Consider the following 25,309-nt stretch of genomic DNA (forward strand, 5'->3'; position numbering starts at 1 on the left):
TATTCTTATCTCGAAATTATTTGTTGCACGAAGAATTTTATCAGCATATAGAGAACGAATAGTGTCGCGCATTCTACGAATTACTACATGGGCTGAAAAGTCTTTGGCTTAACAATGAAAAGACGATTTTTTTAATGAAAAAAGTGTTTTATTCCTCGACATAATCTCCATTTAGAGTAATGCACTTAATGTAACGGTCCGCTAACATTTCGATGCCGGTCTTATAGTGCTCGGTGTCAAGTCCCTCAAAATAGGCATTTGTTTCCAACTTGACCTCCTCATTCGAGTAAAATCTTTTACCAGCGAGCCACTGCTTCAGTCGGGGAAAAAGGAAATAGTCGCTGGGGGCCAGGTCTGGAGAATACGGGGGATGCGGGACCAATTCATAGCGCAATTTCTTTAATTTATCGGTCGTATCGCGAGCCGAGTGAGCTGGAGCATTGTGTCTTGGTGAAACAAAATTTTTTTCTTTGCCAAATGTGACCGTTTGACCTTGACCTCGTCGTCCAATCGATCCAGTAATGTACAGTAATATTCTTTATTGATAGTTTTACCATGTTCAAGATAATCAATGAATATTATGTTATGCGCATCCCAAAAAATACTGGCCAAAACCTTGCCGGCTGATTGTTGTGTCTTCGGGCGCTTCGGACGGCTTTCACCAGGCAATAACCACTCCGCTGACTGCCGATTGGACTCCGGTGTGTAGTGATGGATCCATGTTTCATCCATTGTGACAAATCGACGCGAAAACTCCTTCTTATTGCGGTTAAACAGGGCCAGATTTTGCTTTGAAAGTCGAACACGTTCCGCTTTTTGCTCAATTGTCAAAAAACGCGGCACCCAACGCGCGCAAAGCTTTTTCATGTGTAAAAATTCATGAATGATATGACCAACGCGTTCCTTTGAGATGCCTATGATGTTAGCTAGCTCACTCAATTTCATTTTGCGGTCATTCAACACGATTTCACTGATTTTCTGGATGTTTTCTGGAGTAACTGCCTCATTTGACTTTCCTGAACGTGGTGCATCATTTGTGCTCGTACGGTTACGACGAAACTCAGCAAACCAATATTTGATGGTTGAATTCGGTGGGGCAGATGTGCCGTAACATTTATCAAGCCATGCCTTTGCTTCAACAGTGTTTTTTCCCATCAGGAAGCAATGTTTAATCAAAATACGAATTTCACTTTTTTCCATAGTAAAGATAAATTCAGAGGTAACGTCACTTCGAAAGCTATAACTTGTACACGAGTCAACGAAATATCATGAAATTTTTACAGCATCTAAGTTAAGGTTGGTACTCTATAGGAAATATAAGGATTTTTAGTTTGTGGCGCCATCTATATGTCAGGCCAAAGACTTTTTAGCCCATGTAGTATATCTTCTCTTGTCGTAGAGCATTCACGGTATATCAGTACTTTTAGTCTTCCCCAAGAATAGTAAAGGAAAGAAAGTAGATTTCGTTCGAAATGTCTGATTTTACGCGCTGCATTAATAAAGCCGAATATTTGACTCCTGTTCAGTTTAGTCTAACACATGTACACACGCGCATTCTCTTCCTTTCGGTTCTTTGAGTTCAGTCATTTCGTCAGTAGTGACAAAAAAACTCTACACGCACATTTCTTACGTATTAACAACTGCAAAAATTCTTTCGAAATAAAGTCAGCCCTGAATTGATTAAAATTGTCTTGTCTTGTCACATACTTTTTTCACGTTACTGTTACGTAAAGTAACTAATAGTAAGTAAATACTGTTACGTAAGGTGTAACAAAATTCTCATTTACCAGCTATGCCGTATTCAAACGCTGAAGTTTTGGATATGATGTTAATTTTAGGTGAATATGGTAATCAATTTAGAGCAGCTGCAAGATTGTGGCGAGAACGATATTCAGATCGCGCTCCTCACTCATATCAAGTTTTTGCTCGCTTAATTAAGTGAATTACCAATGAAGATGTCAACCTGATCACGATAAAGGTAGACGAATTCGACGTCAAGTTAAGAACGAAAGGACGCTAGAGATTTTTGCATCCGCTTAATTACATTCCTGCCATTCATCAAGATGTACAGAAAGAGATTCCGATATTAGTCTCAGCATGATCTACCGGATTCTTCACGAAAATAAGCTGTATCCGTAAAGAATTATTCTTCATCAAGTATTGATGAATGCCGATTTTAGACAGACTCGAATTTTGCAATTGGGCTTGTTAATAATCGCGAGACTTTCATAACAAAATTTTATTTTCTGATGATTGCACATTTACAAGTGACGCTTCTGTAAATACTTAGAACTGTCGTTATTGGGCACAAGAAAATCCTTATTGGTTCCGAGAAATTGACCACTAACATATTTGGAAAGTTAATATTTAGTATGGAATTGTTGAAAAACGTCGTTGGGCCGTTTTTCTTTGAAGAGAATCTAAACGGTGTTCGGTACGCCAATTTCATTGAAAATCCGCTTTTGCTTGAAAATATTCTTCTACAATTGCTTGGGTAATGCTAATGTCGGCGGTGCTCTAACTTTTAGGCCTCATAACTCGAAAAGTACCTGATGAAAAAATATTTCATTATAGTGTTTTGCAAAGCGCTCGAGATAAGCTACAAGAATATGCAATGAAAAATGGGTGGTTTTATTTCAAAAAATTGAAAGTGACCTTCACATGTATTTGAAAACGCTATTCAAGGTTACACTAATACCACTATCTGATGCATCACTTAAAACTCTACAACTTTTGTCTGAAATGTTTTGTTTACAAAAAAATCAGGTGGCCTTGGTGAGCTGAAATACCCTGTATATACAGGGTGGCCCACGTAAAGTGATACAAGTCCATAACTTTAAAAATATTTATCAAATCAAAAAATTGTTCATAAGGAAGTTTCATGTATTCGAAAGGCCTCTCTAACTACATAAACGTAAAGTCGCTCCCGCTTCCCCTTTAAGAGGGAACGGGGGTAACTTCATAATTTTAAATGGAACCCTCTATAAAATGTTGCATATTTAGATTCTATGGAAAAAGAAACAAGTTATTTTATCTGAAACATTTGTTTGGAAAATGCTTCTATCAAAAATTATAAGCATTTAAACCTTTAGCGATTTCATTCATGATTGAACTCCATTGACACAAAGTTGCGTCCACGATACAACAAAAACAAAAAAGATCTTAGAGTACATACTTGATGTTAACCAAAAGAAACATAAACATATTTATCGGGAAACGTAAATACAGATCACAGACCCGTTTCCCGCAATCGTTTTATTTAAATCATTAATTTCTGTATTATTATCGCAAACCATTACAAATCCAAATACAACATTTGATATAAAATTAATTGGAAAAAACATCTGTAGGTTATATAAATCTTCATAAGGGAAATTTGACCAATCTGCAGCGATCCAAATAGATATATCACATTTCATCATCGATAGTCATAAGCGTGACATATTGCGTACAATTGCAGTAACGATTGATTTGTCGCTTGCCATCTTTTACCTACCAACATTTAAGAACGTTTGAATGCTGAGCCAACTTCTGCGTTTTTATTACTCTGAACCGGTTGCAGTCACATGACAAAATCGTGGGAAAATTTCTGATTTGTAAACCAGTAATATACGTCACACAAAAAACGCTTTAAAACTTATTTGTAATCTAATACATATAATGTGAGCACACTCGCAGGAACATAATGGACGGACAGACGCACTAGCAACGTTGGCGGGGGACGACAAGCTTCGAAAAAAGTGCTTAGATAGATGTGAGGGAATGATCTCCGTTATTTCGAGAGTCGAACTCTTTCAAACTGACTAGTACATTGAGCAGGTCGTTTTTTGGACTTTCTTCGATTGGCTTGATACTACGAGAAATTATTACTATAAATAAAAAATGTATGCGAAAACTATGTTACTGGTCTTATTCAAACGACATTTTCAAGGTTTAAGGGGCTAAGTCAACTTTTACATACCAGGTATGTCGGTAATTACTTTGCGGTTTTTGTAACAGATGTTACTAGCCATAAGTATGCAATGTTATGATTTGATACATATGTCATTTTATTCTACTGACATTAACCTCAAAACTACACAAGTTACGTTCCGCCAAAATAACAGCGTTATAGATTAATAATTTTTTGAAAATGTCGAGTTTTGTGCCTGAAAACGTGCATTTGCGGCACGCATTACTTTTCTTGTTTAATCAAAAGAAAAAAGCCGCTGAAAGTCATCGTTTGCTGGTAGAGATTTACGGTGAGCATACTCCAACCATAAGAACATGTGAAACGTGGTTTCGACAATTCAAATGTGGTGATTTCAACGTTCAAGACAAAAAACGTCCTGGTAGGCCGAAAACGTTTGAAGATGCGGAATTGCAGGAGTTATTGGATGAAGACCCAACACAAACTCAAAAACAATTGGCAGAAAAGTTGAATGTGAGCCGAGTAGCAATTTGTGAACGATTACAAGCGATGGGAAAGATCCAAAAGATGGGAAGATGGGTGCCACATGAATTGAATGACAGGCAATTGGAAAATCGAAAAATCGTCAGTGAAATGCTGCTTCAAAGGTATGAAAGGAAGTCATTTCTGCATCGAATAGTAACGGGTGATGAAAAATGAATTTATTTCGAAAATTCCAAGCAAAAAAAATCATGGTTATCACCTGGCGAAGGCGGCCCATCGACTGCAAAGCCAAATCGCTTTGGTCGCAAGACCATGCTCTGTGTCTGGTGGGACCAGGTTGGTATCGTATATTATGAACTGTTGAAACCTGGAGAAACAGTTAATACTGATCGCTACCAGCAACAAATGATCAATTTGAACTGTGCATTGATCGAAAAAAACTGTGCATTGATCGAAAAAACGTCCACAATACGCTCAAAGACATGATAAGGTGATTTTGCAGCATGACAACGCGCCGTCTCATACAGCAAAACTAGTCAAAGAAGTGTTGAAATCACTTGGATGGGAAGTTTTATTGCATCCGTCGTACTCTCCAGACCTGGCCCCATCCGACTACCACCTTTTCGCATCGATGGGGCACGCTCTTGCAGAACAGTACTTCGCCGATTTCGAAGAAGTTAAAAAATGGCTCGATGAATGGTTTAGCTCAAAGTAGAAACAGTTCTTTTGGAATGGCATCCATAAATTGCCTGAGAGATGGGCAAAATGTATAGAATCAAATGGCCAATACTTTGAATAAATATATTTTAACTATCCATTGTAAATAACGTGTTTTCTTTAGCGAAAAAACCGGAAAGGAATTACCGACACACCTGGTATATTCAACATCATACGTATGCATAATTTTTGAAAAAGTTTGATGGCCGAAAATGATTAATAACTTAATTGATTAATAAAGAGAAATATGACGAGTTCTGAATTAAAGTGTAGCAAATCGAGAATTTTCAAACTGCTCTATTTTCGATTCTAATTGATCGAAAAACGGGTTTCAGGGGGTTGTGAGATACGTCAACAGTAATAATTTCTCACAGTATCAAGCCAATCGAAGAGGATCCAAAAAACGGCCTAATTGACATCCATTTCTTTTCTCTTATTTTTATATTTTTAAGATATTTAAGATAGTAGTTATTGCCTCACCCTATATAATATTGAGTAAAAATATTAAAATTTTACAAAAATTGAAATAATCTATGCATATAGGTAAGGGAGGGGTTAAATATACATTTAAAAAACTCTATCATCAATCTATATCATGGAGATGTGTATGTTATTAAAAAATGCAGACATTGTAACGCTCCGCTCGGCTCGTCTCGCCTCGCCTCGCTCCATCCTCGCGGGGGCGACGAGTCGCGGATCAGTCGCGTTTCGGTTCGTCTGATCGGCCCCCGCTATCTTCCGCGCTCTTCCGCTGCGGACCGACGAATGGGTGTTCGCTGAGGGAGGTTGGAAGAGGGGTTTTCAATTCTTTCACTTCTCCGGACGAGAAGTTATTCTGTTTAATCACTCGGCTTCACCGCCGATTTATTTGTTTTATTTCTTACATTGATATTCGCTATACAATTGTTCGCGGAGATAAACGGTTGTCTTATACGGCTTACGCTAGCGGCCTTGCTCAGGAATAGGATACGAATTCGTACCGATAAATGTTTACACTTGCGGGCCACGAATTGCGACCGACAGCGTGCTCGAGATCTGTCATGAATGACGAGGGTCGTCCGCGCTGGCCGGCGGGAACAATAAGATGCACGCAGTTCCTGGTAACTAGAAATATCGGAATAAAAGAGACAGACGATGAGCGCCGCAAATGACTGGTAGACGGAAATACTGCTACTCAGAGATAATTATCATAAATGTCGCAGATAGGTCAATTACAAACATATAAGCGGATGAATGCCGCACAGATCGCGCCCGCAATTGGTAGTATCGATAATAGACCGGCATACTTTTAAAATTCCGTAATGATTCGCGTCCGGTGACTTCAATAATACCCAGGTAGATATTATCACGTCGTACACGACTCGCGTCTGGTAATTTGAACAAAAACCAGGTGACTATTATAAATTGTGACGTGGCAGCCGGAAAAGCGCCCGTCCCAGGCCGAACCTTCGGCCCTTACGCAGGGGTGCGGGGGGGGGCGAACAGTACATCGCGCGAGTATTACGGAGGAGGGAGCGCCGCCTTGCCCTCCCCCGCATTAATTAGTTTAGTAATAGGAGCGCGCAGGTGGAACGGTCCCGCGTCCCCGAGCTCTGTGCCCCTGGACCTCCTGCGCCGCCCATTAAGACCGGAGGGACCAGTGGAGGAGGGAAGAGGACGACACCCTTCAGCCAGACCGCCACCCCAGGTGAATGCGTTTCTTTACGAATATTATTATCGATTCCGTATCGTAGTGAAAGATTCTCGCTGCCGATTTCGTTGTCCACAGGCCTGCAGGGATATCGCACCAAACGGTCGGCGTTCCCGTGCTCGAAACGTGAACGCCGGCTAGACAAAGCCGGCCTAGGCGACACGACAGCGGGAGTGCGAGCGAAAGAGAGAACGCGCGAGAGTGAGACCGAGACCCGTTCCGCGGATCAACAACAAAGATCCGCGGAAGGATTCCCGTATTGGGAGATGAAACGAGGAACGGGGAGAGAAACGTAGCGAGACACAACAATGAAGAAAGGAGCGACACTGTTTTTGGGGAGAATAAAAGAGCGAACTCCCGTCTTCGCTCACTCTTCTCTCCTATCTCGAATCTCGGGGATCGTTAGTCTGCTATCGGCTAATACGAAAAAAGTATCGCTTGGAGTATCGCCTGGATCGCTACGAAAAGGAGTGTCGTGCCGATAACGAACCAAAAAGGATACCGTTTACCGGGAGTGAGAGGAGAAGTTTGGTGGAGTTCCACGCGCCCAGGGGGTTGCCGTTGGTGGCGGAGTTGCGGAGGAGCGAACAGAGGAACGAGGAAAGCGAAGGACCACGCCGCCGGGAGGTTCCCGACTCTGTAAGACCGTCCACCTGCTTCACTATTTCGGTATCCCGGGCGTACCGTGTCTCGTAGTAATTAGCGGCGTAGAGCAAATTTCGAATTCGCGAGAGCGTCTCGCGGAGTGTACCGTTTCGAGAGGTCGGATCGTGCCGGTCCCCGGAAAGAATAAAGACTGAGATAAGCGAAGCGCGTCTCGATTCTTGTGTCTTCCCGACTAAATCCCGGACTCCCGATCGAACCCTCCCGTCTACCGACTGTAAAATACCGCGGAGCTACCGGTCCCGCCGAATTTGCGTGTCTCGGTCTTGGGTAGTGTACCGTCTCGTGTTGGTGAACGGTGCAGCCGCTGCACCTGGCGCCCAACCCCTTTGGTGCAAGCGCGAACGACCGAGGCGCGTGGACCGACGGCCGTTTGCCGACGGCGAGCGAAAATCGCGTCGCAAATTTTTGGCGCCCAACGTGGGGCTCGATTAACGAAGTAATTTCCGCTATTTAGTCGGGACAAAGGGGAAAAATTTAAATAATCCCAAAAGTCGGGAAAACAACGACACGTCTCGTCTCGTTTTTTTTCTCTCGTCCGTGTTTACGGTTTTTCGGGTTCCGGGTTGCCGACTCTGAGCACGACTTTCCGTGTTTTCGGTTTTTCTGGTGGGTTTTCGGCACGTACATCATTTATCGCGTGAAAGAGTTATCGATTATTTTCGCTCAGTGTTTCTTTGCTATTTTTTTTCGTGATCACGCTCTGTTCGGGATATCGAGGCTGCTCTCGCTGTGGTGGTGTCCCAGTGCTTGTGTCGGGTTAGTGGCCAAAGTTTGAGTGTAATTCTTTGTGTTGACCGGTTTGTTTTTTTTCGTTGGTTCTTCGTGTACCGTTCTTCGTGTGCCGTAACGGCTAATAGCGCCGTTGGGGAGGCTCCCGTCAGGCTTGTCGCTTTCACGCCAAATTTAGCTTGCATTTCTTCTCGCTGCGTTCCTATTACCGTTCCGTTTCGTTCGCGTTGCGAAATACCGTCCAAGTATGCCGGAGGATACTGACCGCGAAGCGTGGATCTACGCGTTGCCCTTGGAGCAGCTGCGAGACCAAGCGACGGCGCGGTATAAACGCAACGGGCAACGCGGCGACACTCCGTGCTCGCTTGCTCCGCTACGAGCGAGCGGAGCGCCGAGACCCTCCACCGCCGTCACCGGCGGAGGACGCGATGCGCCCGCCCCTGTCGCGCGAAGACGTTGGGGGGAAAACGGAGGAACCCGAGATCGTCGAGAGAACAGTCCTCGAGCCGGGGAGGATCAGCTCCGCAATGTTAAAAGTGCCGACGGTGAGAGTATCGTCGCCGTACCGGGTGGTACCGCCGCCGCCGTTATCGCTACCGCCAGAGGAGATACTTCCTCTTTTCGTACCGCAAGTTCCGAGATCGCCGACCCGAGGGCCGGAGGTGCGCTCGAGTCATCCCGCCATGTCGACCAGCGACGCATACAACGTGATGCGTCGCTGGAACATAAGCTTTTCCGGAGCGGCGGGGAATGATGTAGAGGCGTTCCTCCTGCGAATATCGGAGGGGAGGGACATAGTACCGATTTCCGATACCGATATGCTGAAATGTATGCCGTTTTTCTTAACCGGCATCGCGTTGGAGTGGTACCGTGTGGGAAGGTTTCGTTGGTTCTCGTGGCGTGAGTTCGAGGTAGCGATGCGCTCGCGATTCGGCGACCCCGATTTCCAATTCGCGTTGCGCGATCAGATCCTGCGACGCACACAGGGGGAGCATGAGTCGGTCGCGGGTTATTTAACGTGCATGCGCGGGCTGTTCGGACGGCTCGACCCACCGTGGGGTGAGGTCGAGCTACTGAATTACGCGCATAGAAATATGCTCCCGCGCCTGCAAATTTCGGTACACCGAGATGATGTCGTGTCGATAGACGCGTTAGAGAGGCTCGCGACGCGCGTCGAACGTAGTTACGCTGCCGCGAGTCAATATCGTGCCCCTCCGCCTCCCGAGAGATCCGCGTGTCCGGATCTCGCCTACCGGCCGCCACCGCGCTCGTCTCGGCCGTCTCCAGCGATGACGGCCGAGCAAATACCGAATTACCGAGCCGCGGAGCGAGAGAGAATTAGTGAGGGAGCGTCCGCGCGCCGCGGAGGTGACGCGTCAACCGGCGGGGGCGACCCCGCCGGCTCCGGTGAGAGAGGATCGCGGGGCGACCCCTCGAGCCGGGGGCGCGGGGACGGGGGCGAGGAGAAGTACTCGGCAGGAAACTGCCGGGGAACCAGCCCCCGGACCGGCAGGGAGGAGCGGTTCCGACAAATGTTGGAACTGCGACTCAGCCGGTCATTTGGCGCGCGAATGTCGCGCGCCCCCGCGCGTCCATTGCTATCGCTGCGGAAGAGCGCAGCATACCGTGAGGACGTGTCCCTCGTGTGCGGGAAACGGGAAGGGGAGACGTTAGAGAGGGTCCTTGCGTCTCCTCCCGCTTCCGAGACCCGCGGAAAGGAGCAAAAGGTGGCGAGCTCATATAGTGCGTTCGAAGGGGGCGAGCGGGCGTCCCTGCGGTTTATCGAGGTATTTATTGGTGAGTTTCCCCTGCTCGGGTTGGTCGATACCGGTTCGGATCGAACCCTTTTTGGTGCAGAGGGTATCGATGCAATCCGCGGGCGGGGGCTATCGTTCACGGGTACCGTATCTTCCCGGATCCGTCTGGCGGACGGGACGCTAACCACCCTGGACGGGTCAGCGGACGTTATTCTCGAATTGCAGGGACGCCAAGAAACGCTCACGATCGGGTTTTTACCGAGTCTCGCAGTACCGGCCATCCTGGGGATGGATTTTCTGGCGAGATTTCGTTTAGTTCTCGATTTCGCCCGGGGCGAATGGAGCTTCGCGGATGACGCACTGAGCCGCTATCCTTTCTGCAATGAGCGCGGACAACAGAGCTTTTGTTGCGGGGTCTCGGAATTGTCGCGCGAGCAGGAAATTAAACTCACCCAGTTTATCGATTCTACCGTATCGATCGCTGCCGAAAATCCCGGCGTCACGTCGCTGACGGAACATCGAATCGACGTTGGAACGCATTTACCGATTCGGCAGCGATGTTATTTAGTGTCGCCTAAAGTGCAAGAGGCGATCCGTGGGGAAGTTGATGTTATGCTCAAGGCCGGAATTATCGAGCCCTCCGGTAGTGAGTGGTCAAATCCGGTAGTTATGGTGAAGAAACCGAGTGGCAAATATCGCTTTTGTATCGACTTTCGGAAAGTAAATAACGTCTTGAAGAAGGACGCATATCCGTTGCCAAACATGACGGGGATTCTCGACAAGTTACGGTCCGCGCGATACATCTCGACGATAGATCTGAGTCAGGCCTACTTTCAGATACCACTGGCAGCAGAAAGTCGAGAGATTACCGCTTTTTCCGTACCGGGCAAAGGCCACTATCACTTTACGCGAATGCCGTACGGATTATCGGGGGCTTCGGCCACCTTTCAACGGTTGCTCGATAAATTAATCGGGCCGGAGATGGAGCCCCATGCATTCGCGTATTTAGATGATATTGTCGTAGTTACCGAAACATTCGAAGAACATCTCGAATGGTTATCGCGCGTTCTCGCAAAGATTAGCTCGGCCGGACTTACCGTAAATTTAGAAAAATGTGAATTTGCCGCTCGGAAGTCAAATATCTCGGGTTTTTGGTGCACCGCGACGGTTTAAAGGTAGACGACGAGAAAGTCCAGCCGCTTCTCGAGTACCCGGCGCCGACCAATTTAAAGCAACTACGCCGCTTTTTAGGGATGGCGTCGTGGTATCGTCGCTTTTTACCGAAGTTCGCGACTATTAGCGAACCGCTCACGCGACTGCTTAGGAAGGGCAGGCGATGGGAGTGGACTACCGAGCAAACTACCGCTTTTGAGAAAATAAGATCTGATTTGACCACTGCTCCGATTCTTTCGTGCCCAAATTTCGAGGTACCGTTTATCGTACAGACCGATGCGAGTTCCGTGGGTGTGGGGGCCGTATTGACGCAGACGATCGACGGGGTCGAGCGCGTCATCGCGTACGCGAGCCGCGTGCTCGCGGACGCGGAAAGAAAATACAGCACCACGGAGCTCGAGTATTTGGCGGTCGTTTGGGCGATAAAGAAATTCAGACCTTATTTGGAAGGCTACCGTTTTACCCTGATTACCGATCACAGCAGCTTAAAGTGGCTACACAACTTGAGCAATCCCACGGGTCGACTTGCACGATGGGCATTAGAGTTACTAGAGTATGATTACGAAATCGTACATCGCAAGGGAGCCCTGCATCATGTTCCCGACGCACTGTCGCGCATGTATGAGGGGGATTCCGAGACCCCCATGGCGGCCACGGCAATGAGAGAAGGAATTGATCTCGAGGCGAATGTCGAGTCGGAGGTACCGGAGACCTCCGACAAATGGTACCGCAAGCGTTATCGCGAGGTCTCGAAGGACCCGAAGCGTTTCCCGACTTGGCGAATTATCGAGGAAAAATTATATTTCTTGCGGCCCACGAAAATAATTTGCGATTTAGTAGAGGATCTCGACCGGTGGAAATTAGTATTACCGGTCGAATCTCGGGGTGAGGCGTTCGGGGAGGCACACGATCATTCGCAGGCGGGCCAGTTGGGCGTCGAGAAGACATATCATCGTCTTGCCGTCGCCTATTATTGGCCCAATATATTCCGGGATACCGCAAATTACGTTAGATGATGCGAGGTCTGTCAGCGGACCAAGGTGGACCAGCAGGCCCCTGTCGGCCTGATGGGGCGGAGGGTCGTCGAGAAGCCCTGGACAGTGGTCGCGGCCGACATAATGGGCCCGTTGCCGCGCAGCCGGGCCGGTTACTCCTATCTCTTAGTGATCCAGGATTTATTTTCCAAATGGATGGAGTGCCGGCCCTTGCGTAGCGCGAACGGAAAGCTCATTCGGGCCGCTCTCGACGATCTCGTAATATCGCGCTGGGGAACACCGAAGGTCTTGTTGACAGACAACGGTACCGAGTTCGTCAATAAGGATATCGAGCAATTCGCAAAAGAAAACAGCATACATCACAGTACCGTACCGCCGTATCACCCGCAGGCCAATCCGGTCGAGCGGGTGAACCGAATTTTAAAGACAATGATCGTGGCCTTCCTCGGGGACGACCACCGCGAGTGGGATGCGCACCTTACCGATTTTCGTTTCGCGTATAATTCCGCGCATCACTCGTCGATCGGAACTTCCCCCGCGTTCCTCAACCTCGGACGCGAATTAGACCCGCTGAGTTCCGCGAGGCGTCGAGGTGAAAGAATTATCGGGATATCGTCGCGGGATCCGGCTGAATGGTTGACCCGCATGCGTCGGTTGCAGTCGATACATTCGTGGGTTGCGGAAAATCTAGAGTCCGCGTATCAGCGCCAATCGAGGCGTTATAATTTGAGGAGGCGTCCCGTTGCATACAAGCGGGGCGATTTGGTGTGGAAGCGACAACATGTGCTTTCGTCCGCAGCTCAGCACACGGCCGCCAAATTAGCGCCGAAATTTGACGGCCCCTTTAAGATTATTAGAGTACGGTCGGCGGCGGTGTATGAGCTCGCGCGGCTTGATGGGAAGCCGGTCGGAAAAATTCATGTGAAAGAATTGAAGCCTTACGTGGCCCCGGTTCTTGCTTAGATTACCGTACCGTACCGTGGAGAGATGTCGGAGACGAAGAAAGCATGGGATAGCTTTCGGAGCCGATACCGCGAGGTGTTCCGACTAATCGCCCGGGAACACCCCGGATTTTGGGGCAGCCGCCCACGATGTGTGGGAGACGCACCGGCGGGAGACGATCACCACCTGGGGCGCTGTCGTGAGGGACGTCCCGCCGATGCGGGACGCGGCCTCCCAGACTCACCCGCCACCCCGAGTCGTGCACTACGTGCAGACTCAGACGGAGGGGTGGTGGGACCTCTGGGAGGACATGATGGTCCACGCGAGGCAGCAGGCCGCCCGGGAAGCGCGGGGGGACCGCTCGCCCACCCCACGGGAGGCCAGCCCGGGACCCGCGAGCCGAGAGCCGACCGCGGGAGTTGCCGGGACGCCGAGCCGAACGGAAGAGAGGCGCCGGTCACGATCTCGAGGGAGATCCGGGGACTGCTGGAACTGCGGCAGCCCCAGGCACCGGTACTCGGCCTGCCCGCGAGACCGGGCGGCCGAGTTTTGTTACCGGTGCGGAGAGCGAGGCGCGACCCTGCGGGACTGCCCGTGTTGCCGGGAGGAGGCGGCGGAGCGGCTAGAGGGCCGCCCGGCCGTGGACTATCGTTCCCGCGTACCGCTCCCGAGGAGAGCGAAGAGCCCAATGTCGTTGGATAATTTTTTTTGTGATGTCGGTTTCTTTTCTTTTTTTTTTTGGTTTGGGCGGAATTTTTTTTTTCTTTCTCATTTTTTTTTTGGTGAATAAAGAGGGCATGATAAAAGCCGTAACGCCCATTCTCTCTCCTACCCCTTCCTTTTCTTTTTTTTTGTTTGTGCGAATCCCCGGACGACCTGAAGAGCCCTGTCGGTGGCGCTCGGTTCCTCCCTCAAGTTGCCGTACCGAGACTCGCGAGAGAGACCGAGTGTGAGGCAGGTGGATGGTCCGCGGCGTGGACAGCGTGCACAAGACCTTCCAGGTCTTCGTCGGGGAGGGGGGAGTTGTGACGTGGCAGCCGGAAAGGCGCCCGTCCTAGGCCGAACCTTCGGCCCTTACGCAGGGATGCGGGGGGGGGGCGAACAGTACATCGCGCGAGTATTACGGAGGGAGGAGCGCCGCCTTGCCCTCCCCCGCATTAATTAGTGTTAGTAATAGGAGCGCGCAGGTGGAACGGTCCCGCGTCCCCGAGCTCTGTGCCCCTGGACCTCCTGCGCCGCCCATTAAGACCGGAGGGATCAGTGGAGGAGGGAAGAGGACGACACCCCTCAGCCAGACCGCCACCCCAGGTGAATGCGTTTCTTTACGAATATTATTATCGATTCCGTATCGTAGTGAAAGATTCTCGCTGCCGATTTCGTTGTCCACAGGCCTGCAGGGATATCGCACCAAACGGTCGGCGTTCCCGTGCTCGAAACGTGAACGCCGGCTAGACAAAGCCGGCCTAGGCGACACGACAGCGGGAGTGCGAGCGAGAGAGAGAACGCGCGAGAGTGAGACCGAGACCCGTTCCGCGGATCAACAACAAAGATCCGCGGAAGGATTCCCGTATTGGGAGATGAAACGAGGAACGGGAAGAGAAACGTAGCGAGACACAACAATGAAGAAAGGAGCGACACTGTTTTTGGGGAGAATAAAAGAGCGAACTCCCGTCTTCGCTCACTCTTCTCTCCTATCTCGAATCTCGGGGATCGTTAGTCTGCTATCGGCTAATACGAAAAAAGTATCGCTTGAAGTATCGCCTGGATCGCTACGAAAAGGAGTGTCGTGCCGATAACGAACCAAAAAGGATACCGTTTACCGGGAGTGAGAGGAGAAGTTTGGTGGAGTTCCACGCGCCCAGGGGGTTGCCGTTGGTGGCGGAGTTGTGGAGGAGCGAACAGAGGAACGAGGAAAGCGAAGGACCACGCCGCCGGGAGGTTCCCGACTCTGTAAGACCGTCCACCTGCTTCACTATTTCGGTATCCCGGGCGTACCGTGTCTCGTAGTAATTAGCGGCGTAGAGCAAATTTCGAATTCGCGAGAGCGTCTCGCGGAGTGTACCGTTTCGAGAGGTCGGATCGTGCCGGTCCCCGGAAAGAATAAAGACTGAGATAAGCGAAGCGCGTCTCGATTCTTGTGTCTTCCCGACTAAATCCCGGACTCCCGATCGAACCCTCCCGTCTACCGACTGTAAAATACCGCGGAGCTACCGGTCCCGCCGAATTCGCGTGTCTCGGTCTTGGGTAGTGTACCGTCTCGTGTTGGTGAACGGTGCAGCCGCTGCACCTGGCGCCCAACCCCTTTGGTGCAAGCGCGAACGACCGAGGCGCGTGGACCGACGGCCGTTTGCCGACGGCGAGCGAAAATCGCGTCGCAAAATATCGCACAAGATTCGCGACCGATGATATCAATAAGGTACAGGTAAATATGATAAACGTCGCCAATAACTCGCGACCGGCACTCTTAACAAAAACCAATTGAGTATTATAAATGTCGCACACGACTCGCAACCGGTGATATCCTTACGGTACGGGTAAATATTATAAACTTCGTCAATGATTCGCGACTGGCGGTATCAGAAAGTAAATATTATAAACGTCGCAATCCGGTCGTGAGGAATAGTAGCATATTATAATATTGTTGCGCTCATTCTCGCACTCGCGCTTGCACTCGGGTAAATGAAAACACCCGCGTAACGACTAAGAAGCTTTAATATTTACAGCACAACTCGCTCACGCTTTAAACAAGAATAATTCTCTATTTTAATAATTCTGAATTCTCGCGTCTATCTTCGATGACAGCTTGCCAGAGACTCTCTGTCAGCTGTTCTTGTTGTTTACTTCTTATCGATTTTCCGTCGTCAGGACAATCCTCGCTCAGATGCCAAAATCAGCATCAGATGCCTAAGGCTCGCGGACAACGGACGCTGCCACAAACCTTGTGGGTCGGATACAACAATACTAATGAACGCCGAGACGATATTTAGCAATCCCGCAGAACGGTAACTAATTGCTGCTGACTATTGCAACAGAACTTATACTATTTCTGCGTGGCGGCTAAGTGCTGCCGACGCAGAAGGACGAGCACTTAGAAATCTGCGGAGACGGTGGCTAACTGCTGCCGACCTCTTGCAACAGAAACTTATTCTATTCTGCGTGGCGGCTAACTGCTGCCGACTCTCGCAACAGAAACTTATTCTATTCTGCATGGCGGCTAACTGCTGCCGACGCAGACGGACGAGCACTTAAAAATTTGCGGAGATGGTGGCTAACTGCTGCCGACTCTTGCAACAGAAATTTATTCTATTCTGCGTGGCGGCTAACTGCTGCCGACGCAGACGGACGAGCATTTAGAAATCTGCGGAGACAGTGGCTAACTGCTGCCGACTCTCGCAACAGAAACTTATACTATTTCTGATCCACGCGGATCGTATCAGTGAGACGCCGGTCGTCCGTCTAGTGCGTGTCGCCGGGTCTTGTAAAATTCTCCCGATGATGCGGTACGGTATTTGGAAATTTACTCACCGGCCGTACTTTCGGAACTGGCTTCTCGTTTCTCTGGTCTTTTCGGTCCTACTCGGTTTTCTAAGCTGGTACTTCTGCTATTCGAGGAGCTCTGCTCCGAATACTGTCTCGCTCCGAGATGACTGTATCCCGATCTCGTCGAGAGAGCGGGTTGTATACTCTTTATTTGCGTGAACGGGGTTACGTTCTAATGATAAGGGGGGTTATCTTCGAATTCTGCGAAATCGGCGCATGCGAAATTTAGGATTACCCCTTTTACGTACCCCGTTCACGACTTCTCCCGAGCGGATGATTGCTCGTATTATTTCGGCGTCTAACGCCTTACAAGGGCTATATAAACCCATGGGGAAACGGATTTCGCCGTACTTGCGCAGGTAAGTAGTACTCATGGAACAATGAAAAACGCTAAATGGATAGAGTGCGCTTCTCAAGCGTTTTCGAGAAAAAACACTTCAAAGTTTTGCGCGCTACATAAGTGCCGCTACAGTAGCAGGGCGATCAAGCAGCGGCGGAGCGTACTAGGCGAAGCGCTACGGAGCTGCGGGTCGTCTGTTCGTGTCCAGCCTGATTTCCAATTTTTTTTACTTTTTTTTTGCACTAATAGAGTATTGCAGTTAAATATGTAATAATGCGCACGAAATAGGTGGTTTCGTCGGACATTTTGCTTGCAGTATGTTAATATAAAAAAAATATATTTTTGCATGCATATAGGCGGCGCAATTAATTTATACGATATGTACGTAATGTACTAATGTTTCTTTATTTTAAAAGTAAAAAAATATATACAAACTTTAAAGAAATCAGTCAATGCAACTAGTTCACGTGTACATTTTAACGTTTTATACTTGCGCCGGCCGACCCTTAAAAGCCGGTTCCCTTATTGTAAGCATGTGGATAGGCGAAGCGAACAAAGAGTTTCTTTGATCCTATGGCAAATTTTGTCCAAGGGTCGACCGTTGCGGTCGGCGCAGGTATAAAACGTTAAAATGTACACGTGAACTAGTTGCATTGATGGATTTCTTTAAAATTTATATGTATTTTTTTACTCTTAAAATAAAGAAACATTAGTACATTACGTACATATCGTATAAATTAATTGCGCCGCCTATATGCATGCGAAAATATATTTTTTTTTATTAACATACTGCAAGCAGAATGTCCGACAAAGCCACCTATTTCGTGCGCATTATTACATATTTAACTGCAATACTTTATTACTGTAAAAAAAAGTAAAAAAAATTGGAAATCAGGCTGGACACGAACAGGCGACCTGCAGCTCCGTAGCGCTTCGCCTAGTATGTTCTGCCACCGCCGCTGCTTGGTCGCCCCGCTACTGTAGCGGCACTTATGTACCGCGCAAAACTTTGAAGCGTTTTTTCTCGAAAACGCTTGAGAAGCGTACTCTATCCATTTAGCGTTTTTCATTGTTCCATGAGTACTACTTACCTGCGCAAGTACGGCGAAATCCGTTTCCCCATGGGTTTATATAGCCCTTGTTAGTGCCGCGGCACTGATGGACGGTGCGGTACAGGGAAGGTTGCGGCGAACTTTGGCCGTGCGGCGACCGGTCATTGTTGCCGACACATTGTTGTCGTAACTGGGACAAGGGAATACTTGCTCCTCGTTACAACATTGACAAAACATCTTCAATATATGAACTTATATTGTCGTATGTATACATTATATATTTTTTATCAATGTATACTAATACAATGGTATAGGTTAAGTTAAGTTAAATTGAATTTTTCTGAGATAGAAATGCAGGAAAAGAAGCCTCTGCCTCCTTGTACATAAATCGCTGCTAAGCTAAGCTGCTCGTTCTACGCAGTTTCGCCCATCCCGCAAGCGCTGCTGAACTTTCCCATTATTCCCTCATGTTAGTGAGAGCTTAGTTCGTACTAGACGAAAGTTGTGGTGGCGTATACTCAATAGGGTAGTAAAGCGGCTGCTTAGGGGAGGAGGCAGTTCGAGTTTTACATCAATGGTCTTAAGGGAGATTTTTAAAGAGAACTTTTGTTTTGTACTTTACAGGTTTTCATGCGCCGTCTTGTGATGAGATTTAATCAACGTCAAGAAGATTAAAATTAGTAATTCACACGATCCTCTCAGAAGCCAATGGGATTCTGGCCCCAAAAAAATGGAAAACTGCTCATGTATTTAATCTGCGGTTGAGTGTAGAACCAAAAGAGGCAGCTTTATCTATTGTTAGGAGAAACAGAACAATTGACATTCTGATGTCAGGACATAGAAGGCATATTAACAATTATTATGCGCGGAAGGTATATTTGTACGATGTGAAAAGTTGCTGAGAGTTGGCAAGACATGTCGGAATGTGAAAAGTGCCTACTGGCTGCGTTACTTATTTTTACTTTCTTCCACTTTGCCTTTTATTTATCCTATTTCATATAATATTATTACGGACATAATAGTGACTCATAAGTGACACTACATAATATTGGTTAAATGTACTTAGGAGATCGCGGGCAATATATCTTTAATTCATTCAAAAGTTTTGCTAAACCTTGACAGAATTCTTATCTGTCAATCCTATTGATTTTTCTTTTCAAAGACATTTCATATTTTAACAAAGCACTTTATCTCCTGTTCGCTCGCTTCTCATTTTATGATTGCATAATACACCATGATATATGCAAATAGAACAAGAATTATTCTTAATAAACCCATCAGATTCGATATTTTTGCGACTTCAGTAGCAGTGGCAACGGAAGATTTACTAATATATATTTTCTATTTTCAGTGCGGGCATTGCAAAATCTTAAACTAAGTTGAGTTATATTGTGTCTAAGTTTGAGTGGTTGCGAGAATTTTAAAGATGCATAGTTTGCGAACGATTTTCTCTGCTCTCTCCTTGGGATCGCTAGACATTGCAATATAAAAGTGACTCTGTGTCGTTATATTTCCTTTTTACCATACTTATAGGACTCAAATGAAGCTCTTAATCAATTTAGTAAAGAAGAAGAGTGTTCGTCTGAACGCTTCTGGCTAGAATGTACAACGAATGAGGAAGCTGAGCGACCTTTCAGTGTTTTGTTGCATGATTACAGACTCATGTGACTTTTTCAAAAGTGCTCCATCGAACGTTATATCTAGATATGTCCGTAGCGAACAACATGTCGCAGCATAATCTCAAATCACCAACTTTCAAACTATCCACGTTGTTTTAGATATAATAAAATACTTATACAGGGTGCACGATTTATCTGAAGACATTGAAATATCTCGAGAACTATGCATTGGATAAAAAAAAGTGGTTAATGAAAGTTGTTAGTCTCGAAGGGGGACATCCAATGATACCAAACTCGACCTTCCACCCCACCCCCTGCGGGTGGAGGTTGGGGGCAACTTTGAAATCTTAAATGGAAACCCCCATTTTTTATTGCAGATGCGGATTCTACGCCACAAAATACGTAAATTTTGTCCGAAACTTTTTTTTTATTTGTGATAGATGGCGCTGTAATCGCAAAAATTATATTTTCCGCTATTCTCCAGAAATGATCATTGGATTGAGAAATAAAAAATACCTGTTCAATATTTTTAAAGAACATAATAAAAAGTTATTCCCCCCCCATCCTCTCGGGGTAGGGTGGGTGATAACGTTCAAATCTCAAATGGGAACCCGAATCGAAAAGGAACTGCTCGACGCCCACTGTGGGTATGGCGAACTACGCTTATTATAAAAGGCAGTGCAATGTGGTCCAATGCGGTCCCCAAATGTGGGTCCCCATTTGAGATTTGAACGTTATCACCCACCCTACCCCGAGAGGATGAGGGGGGAATAACTTTTATTATGTTCTTTAAAAATATTGAACAGGTATTTTTTATTTCTCAATCCAATGATCATTTCTGGAGAATAGCGGAAAATATAATTTTTTGCGATTACAGCGCCATCTATCACGAATTAAAAAAAAAGTTTCGGACAAAATTTACGTATTTTGTGGCGTAGAATCCGTATCTGCAATAAAAAATGGGAGTTTCCATTTAAGATTTCAAAGTTGCTCCCAACCCCGACCCCAGGGGGTGGGGTGGGAGGTCGAGTTTGATATCATTGGATGTCCCCCTTCGAGACTAACAACTTCATTAACCACTTTTTTTATCCAATGCATAGTTCTCGAGATATTTCAATGTCTTCAGATAAATCGTGCACCCTGTATATGCCGAGAATCTTTGGTTAAGACGAATTAATAAATAACATAGTTTCGTGATTGATAAGACCGATTTAGATATGATTGCAATTCTCTTTAAATCTTCAATCATTTTAATCAGATGCCGATATTTCTAAGCTGTCTTCGGTATCGACTGCAGATAGCTTCATATTTGCATCGGTACAAAAGTTAGAATATTTGTGTTCGAATATACGACGTTTGGCTGTAGTTATAGATGAAAATCGTCAGCTAAAAGTAACTGGACATTCTATCATTATAAAAATTAATCATTCATAAACACACACAGTGAGAATTATGCTTATATTGATTTAGAACCTATAATCAGAACGGTTGTCTGTAGACAGCAATGACTGTCTACAATTCTAATTTTCAGATAAGATCTCACAGTTCAGTACGACATATCTGTAGTAAACGTGGCTTCTCTTTCTATATCGAATCGTATTACTTCCAATGTAGCGACGAGATGGAGAGATTCCTTAGACATATATAAAAAGAGAAATGTTTCGTTGAGAAAGAAGAGAGAGCAGATATTTATTGTAAATATGGATGATAATGCATGGTCGCTTGTCTGAAAAAGCTACGAATTAAATAATAAAATGCTATGTTTCAGAACTCTGCAGATGCGGAAGCAAAATCTTTACCGGTGCCGATTAGTCATCCATCCATTGGACATAGGGATTATTAAATATTGACGTAGACTTTATCTCTTCAATCATGAGCCAGTTCATCGAATAGGAAGGTTCGCACAACTAGATTAAGTGAACACAACTTTGTCAACATCAGGTTGAAGATGACGAAAGCGAGAGGCGAGGATCGACAAAATGCAGTTGTTCAGTTTGATAATAATTGGGCTACTTGGGAAAGATATACCAAGAGTTTTGACTATCTTTTTATTTTGTTAATAGGGAAGAAATCCTCATGGATTACCCCGCCCCTTTGGGTTATGCCGGACTCTTATATCGGCTAAAACCCCCCCGGGATGCTTACCAGGCGGGCTAGAGTGAAGGAGTCGGGGGAACCATGTGCCGACATTCCCTCCCTGACACCCCGACCCTGGGGCTCTGATCGAGCCCTTCGCCCAAGTGCCATGCTTTTCCATGCAGCAAGGGACGCGGCGCCCCGACCGGGCAAGTTGCCCGGTCAGGTTATCCAACCTGATCTTCTAACAGGAGAGAGGGGACACCCGCCCTCTCTCCTAGCCCCCCTCGATGTCGAGGGGGGCGGGGAGTGGGGCCTGTTCCCAACCGGGACACCTACTTCCCTTCCCCTCCCTTACCGTCGCGTGAGGGGCAAACCTTACGCCTGTACCCCCCTTCCCCAGACCCGAGCCTGTGGCGGTCGGAGCGGCCCCCGAGGGATTGGAGGCGGCTCCTAGTTTTGACTATCTATGCTAACTGAAGTTGGAAGACCTGATATTCAAATAGGATGTAGATAGTTGTTACGACCTGGAGGAGGAACGTAACTTGACGCTTGCTTTCACAAACTTCGACGTATTTGCGTATTTGTTTTTGGTCAAAATCAAGAATCGGAATGACCCCTTTATTTGCCGCGGACGTATGTCGATGGTCCTTTATTAAGGTCAAGGAACTGAATCTCTTTACCTGGGATAGGACCGTGAGCGACAGTTGAGGAAAAGGATTTTTTTATTTTAAATAATTATTTGAAACTTGTGATTTCGTTATAACTACAAATTGGTCATTTATTGGTATCTAAGCCAAAGTTCACAAAAGAGTTTGTCCGTTGAAATTTGTGAGTTATTTTAATATATATATATATACAGGGTGACTCAGAACTTTAACTGAGCGATAACGCGTCTCGCGCTGACTGTCGCGATGGCGCCGTGGCGCTTTCACGCCGCGCGATGATCAGCGCGAGCCACGTCGCTCAGCCCCTACGCATACAGCTTGTCGCGAAGCGTCTATAGGCCGCAATGGGCGTGGAAAACGCTAAAACTTTACGTGGTTATTACTAAAAACTATTACGATTTTTATATTATGGTAGAGGACTTTTTGTTCCTCTCACTTAGCTCTATATCCCTACGGAGCCCGTGTCCCAAAGTTTAAAGACACCCTGTATATCGATAGCGGTCTGGACGACGGTTCTCGGTTATCCCGAAGGATATTCAGATACTGGAAGATTCGGTAACAGGGAAGCGCGAGGCGAAGGGGAAGATCACGGTGTTGACGCTTCTGAAGAAGAGGAAGAATAGATGGGTATAAGACCACGGAGTAAGGCTGCGTGGAAACCACGCGTACCGTCTTGTAGAGGTGAGCTCACAGGGGAAGCTATTGGAGAAAGACTCCAAGGAGAGAAGAGCCTACAGGGGATCGGTTGTTTATAGGACTCAGGGATGTCGGAGAGTAAGAGATCGGAGGAGTCCAAGGGAGATTTAGAGAGGAACAAGAGAGGAGAACGAGAAAGTGTTCGCTATGACGGCCTACATAATCTGGGCGGTCTGGTTTCAAATTCTATTGAAACGACCTCGAAATCCTCGTAATCAGCGCAAATTTCCGCGGTATAATGTCAGACTGAGATTTAAAATGTTGAGCCACTGAAACCGGGTTTTACAATTAAGGAGAGAAGCGAGAGGAAAAAAAAGAAAGAAAANTATATATATATATATATACTAATATATATAAATATATATATATACTAATATATTAATATATTAATATATATATTCTCTCACACACACTCTCTCTCACACACTCTTTTTCTCGTTCTCTCTCACACACTCTCTCTCTCCTTTTCTCTCTCATTCTCTCTCTCACACAATCTCTCTCTCATACTCTCTCTCACACTCTCTCACTCCCTCTCTCTCGCACTTCCTCTCTCTCTGACTCTCTCTCACGCCCATTCTCTCTCTCACATTCTCATTCTTTCACACTCTCTCTCTCTCACACTCTCCTCTCCCACACTCACCTCTTTCTTACACTCTCTCCCACTCCCCCCCCTTCTCATATAATAATAATATATAATAATATATAATTATAATAATATATATAATAATAATATAATATAATAATCGGCATCTGCTAAGGAGAAAAGAGAAAAGCGCGATACATGGCTACTACAGCGAGCGAGACACGTATAAAGACAGCGCGGTGCATATAAAAAATTAATATTTTTTAATTTCGCTAGTTCACACGATAGGTAGACATGTTTCGAATATGTATGTAACTGCATGCTGAAGGCGACCGATCGACTTTTTATATAAAAATGAGGTTTTTTCTCTGGTTTCAGGAGATGCTGTATAGCGTCTCGTTATTATTACTGTAATTTTTATTATTATTCAGTCTCCTAATTTCTTTTTATATTTTCAAGAGCAGAGCCTACATTTTAAATAGCATTTAAAGGAGGATGTTGCATTTATCCCTCCCTCCTTCCCGCAGTCTTTTCAGAAGTAATTAATAATTAATAATTATTAATTATCTTGCGTTTCTGTCCCAGTCCACCGTATTTCGAGATTTTATAGAAACCGTGAAACGGCGCGCGTATAAACACGTCACGTTATTTTTTGTGTATTTGCTACATTATTATTATTCATATAACGCTATAAAAATTCATTCTTATCAATAAAATATATATTATTATTTCTATCAAGTTTGAAATCAATCGTCTGCTTAGTTTCCGAAAAAAAAATTCGTGAAAATAGCTTATTTTTCTGGCCTACAGGATTCCCTCTTTAATCGGCATTTCTGCTAAGGAGAAAAGAGGAAAGCGCGATACATGGCTATTAGAGCGAGCGAGACACCTATAGAGACAGCGCGGCGTCTCTATAGCTGTCTCACTGCATTCAAGCGTAGAGAGAGAGTGAGACAGCTATTGGGGACACCATTAACCGTACCACGTCTGGTAATGCTTTCTCTCTCGTTCATACGACGTGCGATAAGGATGCAACATCGGAACGTCTCCCACCACTTCTCCCTCTTCGCTTCTCTCGCGCTGTACAGTACGCCCATATGCGTATGCGTATATGCCTGTCATCGGTTTCGATTGTTTTACAGGCGTATACGATATCGCCGAGGGACACCATACCTGCCTCTGAGTGTACATGGGTCTCCGCGGGTATCTCGTCATATTAATTGTCTATGAGCTGATAAACAGTTGATCTCCGATATTTACAAGTTACGCTTGTCCGCAGCTTGTTCGGTTTTGACATCATTGGTATCAGTGATGCGAATTTGGTGACGGGCTTGCACGAGGATTCTCCCCCTTCCCCCCCCCATGCACGCACACAGCCAACTCGGTCAATCCGTGTGAGCCACGTGATCGGCAATTGTCGACGCGCCGAGCGAGCGAGAGAGAAAGAGAGAATATCATTCCCTCCTTGTCGCTCTCGTTCTCGCTCAGCGAGCCTTAAGCCAGCGGCATGCGATGCTTGTTTCCGTGCTGGATTGCTTGCTGGATGAAAATACTGCGTTCTGATTGGTGTATTTCCATCCATCTCCAAAAATATACCAATCACAACGCAATATTTTCATCTAGGAAGCAATCCAGCATGAAAACAAGCATCGTGTGCCGCTGGCTTAATTCTT

General features: G+C 46.3%; 1 long non-coding RNA gene across 1 annotated transcript; it reads left to right on the forward strand.

Annotated features, from left to right (window-relative positions):
- The first annotated feature begins 20,752 nt into the window (after nt 1-20,752).
- LOC112588186 (uncharacterized) lies at nt 20,753-21,617 on the forward strand. The gene is made up of 2 exons (XR_003112621.1): nt 20,753-21,307; nt 21,382-21,617. It is a non-coding gene; the product is annotated as an uncharacterized LOC112588186 (long non-coding RNA).
- The last annotated feature ends 3,692 nt before the right edge of the window (nt 21,618-25,309 follow it).

Source organism: Harpegnathos saltator, unplaced genomic scaffold (genome assembly GCF_003227715.2).
Source record: "Harpegnathos saltator strain DR-91 unplaced genomic scaffold, Hsal_v8.6 scaffold168, whole genome shotgun sequence".
Lineage (NCBI taxonomy): Eukaryota > Metazoa > Arthropoda > Insecta > Hymenoptera > Formicidae > Harpegnathos > Harpegnathos saltator.